Source organism: Chiloscyllium punctatum, chromosome 15 (assembly GCF_047496795.1).
Source record: "Chiloscyllium punctatum isolate Juve2018m chromosome 15, sChiPun1.3, whole genome shotgun sequence".
In the NCBI taxonomy this organism is placed as follows: Eukaryota; Metazoa; Chordata; class Chondrichthyes; order Orectolobiformes; family Hemiscylliidae; genus Chiloscyllium; species Chiloscyllium punctatum.
Genome location: NC_092753.1, coordinates 49,678,451 through 49,684,450, shown reverse-complemented (window position 1 = coordinate 49,684,450; position 6,000 = coordinate 49,678,451).

The window sequence follows — 6,000 nt, the reverse complement described above, 5'->3', positions numbered from 1 at the left end:
AGAGGACATAGGTTTAGAGTGAGAGGGAAAAGATATAAAAGAGACCTAAGGGGCAACTTTTTCACGCAGAGGGTGGTACGTGTATGGAATGCACTGCCAGAGGAAGGGGTGGAGGCTGGTACAATTGCAACATTTAAGAGGCATTTGGATGGATATATGAATAGGAAGGGTTTGGAGGGATATGGGCCAGGTGCTGGCAGGTGGGACTAGATTGGGTTGGGATATCAGGTCAGAAATGGACGGGTTGGACCGAAGGGTCTGTTTCCATGCTGTACATCTCTATGGCTCGATAATAAACCAAACCTGAAGAGAATGTGTTTTAGCAGAGTAAGTAATACTACCAGAGTGCCTAAATTTGTGAAGTCAGAGACTTTGAAGGAGGTGGGGTAGTGATAAATATAATTAACCTCCCTTTCCCCAGTCCTGACAAAGGGTTTTGGCCTGAAATGTTGACTTTCCTGTTCCTCGGATGCTGCCTGACTTGCTGTGCTCTTCCAGCTTCACTTCTGTTGACTCTGACCTCCAGCATCTGCAGTCCTTACAGTCTTCCAATCATGAAATATGATGAGCAATGGCGAGGATTTTTCATGTAACAACTACAATGTGGAAAGAAAAACTTGTGCGTTGAATGAGGCAGTAGAGATCATTGTCATGTAGAGTTTTGTGGAGCTCAGACAACTGTTGCAGACTGGAGAACCTTGCCCAGGGTTAGGACAGTTCAGCACTGCCACCTTTCAGTTACTAGTGCTGATGGCTCACGCATCGAATCAACCACAGTCTATGATTGTTGCCCATGTCATTGGATTGTGTCATCGGCCTGTCAGACAGTTTGCGCCTATGGGCATAATTACATTCTGAAACATTAATGAACAACACTAAAAGTGAAATAAGATTGTACTATCACTTCGCAGCTTTTATTTGGTTGTGACAATAACAATAAATAGAAATGTAAAACTGTAATTATGTATTTAATAAAGAGACACCCTATACATAGATTTTGTTTAGCAACACTGATATTTTGACAAGACATTTAGTTTTACAACGCCATAATAATGATTATTTATAATTAATTTTCCAATGCAGTGATCATTGATCCCATATAAAAGCAAATTACTGCAGATGATGAAATCTGAAACCAAAAGAGAAAATGCTGGAAAATCTCAGCAGGTCTGGCAGCATCTGTAAGGAGAGAAAAGAGCTGACAAAGGGGCAGTTAGACTCGAAACGTCAGCTCTTTTCTCCTCACAGATGCTGCCAGACCTGCTGAGATTTTCCAGCATTCTCTCTCTTGGGATCATTGATCTCATTTTGGTTTTGAAAAATTAATAATGTTAAAAGGAGCATGGAAGACATATGTCTGCTCCTTTCAGAAAATTCTATTTATAGCCAAACATTTAAGAGAGATAGACTCTGTTTTGACCTAGATTGAAAGTCCCTCCAATACATTGTCTGCCCTTAAATGGTAAAAAACAGTATTTCCACCAGATAGGATAGAATTAGATCAGCCAGATGCGCAGATGAGAGGCAAAAGAACAAGCACATCCTTGCATAATTAAATCGTAAAACTAATCAAGTTCAGAAACCATTTACTTTAAATATGTGCCAAATTCTGCCTCGTCTTTCAGTTTCACTTAAAGAGACTGATTTAAGAGGATTATGTTTAAATATAGTCATAAATATATACAATATATACATACAGTATAGAATATAAACAACAGTATTACATTCTCTTACTTAGCTCTTGTGTATAATGGTAGCTACAGTGACACTGCAACCTAATTAGATTTTGTTTCTGTACAGGTTTCTACTCCTCTTAGTTGTAACTAATTTGAGCCAATTTGATTGGGGCATATGCCAAGGTATCTCAGCATAATTAGATCTGACAACATTACAAAATAAGTCAGTATTTAACATACAGACCCAAAAGCAAAATACACAAATATACTTGTCCCAAAATATCCTGATTTTTATGGGACTGAATTTTCCAAGAACATAGGGAACTTGACATCAGAATAACTTGCAGGTCCCAATCTCACATGTTTTGGAAATATACCCTTAGCTCTCATTTACAAGAGGCAGGTAATTAACAAGTGACTTCTGTATCCATTGTCCAATCAGCGATGGCAGCTTTCCAAAGCAGTAACATGGGGGTTTAGTGCCCGTAATAATGGAGGTCAACAGTCCCCACTGTGAGAGTAATGGAGAGCTGCTGAGGGCCAGAGTGATGGAGTATGAGGTAGGTATTGTGTTCTGCATTAGTATCCATATGAACAATGACATGCATCTGACCATCAGAGCAATCTATTTTCCCAATTTCAGAACTGACTGGCAATGCTGTGATAGGTGAGACAGCTATATACTGCTAGTAGTTCTGAGGCTGCATCCTCTCACTGTGAAACTGTCCCCTTTCATCTGCTGAGGAGAAAATCAATGGGAGGTGCATTATTCCACCTACAATACATTTAATGCCATTTTTAAGTGTCTTAATTGGTTTGCCACTGTTAATGTGTGAGAGCCAAGTGTCCATTAGCATAGAATCTTGGGCCTTGAAATGCACCAGTCTGCACAAGACTTCATCAAGAATAGCACTTTATACTGAAAGCACAGCAATTTTTGTACAGGGCAAAGAGTGTCGCTCACTGAGTTAATTGTCCTTGTAGCAAAATTGATGTTTACCTCAATGTGCATCTCTGGGAATGGCCTTTAAAGTACCAAGACCTCTGACAAAGAACAATTCAACAAGAACCTTGACAAGATCACTCTATATTTCTCCAGATCTTCTTTACACAGAACATTCCAGAAGGAGATGGGCACAAGACTCTACTCCACCACAGTCACCCTGAGGGCAATATATAAAGTCAGTGACACTCTGGGGATGTAGGATGGATCTGAGGGGTGCTTTCTCACCATCAAACAAGCTTCATCTTGGTACTTGTTTGTAGGTTATAATGTTGATAAGGCATTCTGTTATTTCCGACAGTCTGCTCAGTGGAACAACTTGCAGAGTCTACATTTTCCTTTTCCCATAAGGCCTGTAAGAGATCATGTGCAAACTTTGAGCTGATTTGAGTTGTAGTCAAAGGGGCTTTTTAACACAAACTTTTCCACAGAGGAGAGGTTGTTCTGACTGCTTGGAGCATTCTACCACAACACTGCCAGACCCTTTGCAACATTGGGGTTTGATAGGACCTCAGCATTAATAGTACTTGCTGTTTACATACTGAAGATTTACACATAGTTTGATGCAGCCATGCACAAAGGTGGACACCAGGATGAGAGTGATGTAGGGTACATTTCTTCTACCTTTGTTTAAAAGTTTCCAACATATTTCTGCAAACATGGTCGATTCAAGGTGCCCGTGTAATAAATGACCAGGATAGAGGAGAAAGGGTAAGCCTGCAGCTATTTGATAGATAAACTTTCCAGTTCCTACTCATTGGTTGAAACTATATTACAGTTTTTTGTCGAGAGCAGTTGAATCTAATTGCAGACTCCTTCCCCAAATTTACACAAATTTTGGAGAATGTGGCCATCATATATGTTTGCATTATTCTGTCAAAGACCATTACTTGGTTCAGACTGATTAGGCAATTGTTCAGCCTTAAATACAGCATCACTGTCCTATCTCCAATGTCACCTCTGCAGAGCTGTGTAAATGTGGTCCACATTGTCTAAAGGAGGTTGAACAATACAAGGGTATAAGAAGAGATTTTATCAGGAGAGGTTGAAATAACCCTCAGAGTACAATAGAACCTTGATCAGATTGGCCAATGTCTGGGGAGTGGCAGATTGAGTTTAATTTAGATAAAGGTGAGGAGTTGTATTTTGGTACAGCAAATCAGGGCAGAACTTATAAATTTAACGATAGGATCTTGGGGATTGTTGCCAAATGAAGAGACGTTGGAGTGCATGTTCATAGTTCCATGAAGGTGCAGTCACAGGTAGACAGGATAGTGAAGAAGACGATTGGTATACTTGCCTTTATTGATTAGTACATTGATTATAGGAGTAGGGATGTCATGTTGCAGCTGTACAGGGCATTGGTTAGGCCACTTTTGGAATACTGTGTTCAATTCTTCCCTTCCTACTGTAGGAAAAGCATTTAGAAAATATTTACAAGGATGTTGCCGGGGTTTGAACTATAGGGAGAGGTTGATTAGGCGAGAGATACTTTCCCTGGAGCATCGGAGATTGAGGGATAGAGGTTCGCAAAATAATGAGCGGCATAGATAGCCGCTTGGTGAATAGCAAAGATCTTTTTCCCAGCGTAGGGAAGTCCAAAACTAGAGGCAATAGGCTTACAGTGAGAGGGGATAGATTTAAAATGGACCTTCAGGGCAACATTTTCAACAGAGGGTGTTGCGTGTGTGGAATGAGTTTCCAGAGGAAGTGGTGGGGTTGGTACAATAACAACATTTAAAAGACCTCTGTCTGATAACTCTCATGAATAGGAGAGTTTAATAAGATATAGGCCAAATGCTGGCAAATGGAACTAGATTAATCTAGGTTATCTTGTCAGCATGGACAAGTTGGACTGAAGAGTTTGTTTTTGTGCTGAATAGCCTTATGACTCCATATTGGGTCTGTATTCATTGGTGATTAAAAGAATGAGAGGAGACCTTATTGAAGCATGTAAAACTCTTAGAGGACTTGACAGGTTACCTACTGAAAGCTTGTTTCCCTTTGTGGGTGTGTCTAGGACCAGAGAGCATAATCTCAAAGTAAGGAGTCACATATTTAAGAGATGAGATATTCCTTTTCTTAAAGGGCAGTGAACCAATAACATTCTTTACCACAGAGAACTATCAAGGTTGGATTGCTAAGTATATTCAAAGCTGAGAGAGACAGGTTTTAATCAAGGGTTATGGGGTAAAGCCCACTGAATCTAACATGGTACAGTTGTGAATATATGGATGTATTTTAATGTTGTTTCACATAGAGCCTCTCTGTCATTTACAATGCCTCAAGAAAATCATCAAGTAGCATTTTTGCATGTCAGTCACGCCAATCAGTTGAATGCTTCATTATCAATCTCCGACTTATATTACAACTCTGCTACACTCAGAAGGTAATATCCAGATATGCTGGTTTGTGAGAAACGGGGAGTTGAGGACTTTCAGATCAGTGATGATTACATTGAATGGGGAACAGGTTCGGTCGGCTAAATGGCCTACTGCTGCTTCTAGATCTTATCATCTTAAGGGAGGTGAATGGAAATGAATTTTCCATGTTTCAATGTGATGATGCATTTGTGAAATGGCAGAATTTTCAAATTTAAATCAACTCTTTGGTTCAATCATCAATGAGAGGACTGGTTTGGAGTCAGTGATGGTAGACTATATTGTTGGAGGACAAGTCTTGTTGAATGGTGCAGGCGACAGATCAGCAGTCTAACTCCCATTATAGTGCATTGAAATGACCGAATGTATGCCAGCAAATCTATTTTCACCTGCCCTATTTCTTTCTCACTTTGAATTGCTATCCAAGCCAACCTTAGCACTGCTGCCTCACAGCGCCAGAGACCCGGGTTCAATTCCTGCCTCAGGCGACTGACTGTGTGGAGTTTGCACATTCTCCCTGTGTCTGCGTGGGTTTCCTCCGGGTGCTCCGGTTTCCTCCTACAGTCCAAAAGTGTGCAGGTTAGGTGAATTGGCCATGCTAAATTGCCCATAGTGTTAGGTGTATTAGTCAGAGGGAAATGGGTCTGGGTAGGTTGCTCTTCAAAGGGTCAGTGTGTACTTGTTGGGCCAAAGGACCTGTTTCCACACTGTATCTAATCTAATCTTGTTGCTACCAACAATTCCCCACTCAAGAAGCACAATTACATACTGCACTTTAAGAATTGTCTCCCTGGCTCATTATGAAATTCTCAAGGAGCTTGTCAAAATGTTAATTGGAGGTTGTTGGATCCTGAACCACCTTCTCCAGCCCTCGTTTTGAAAATTCAAACATGATCAATTGCTTTGAGATCCAGGATAACTTCAAGAATGCAGTCATCAG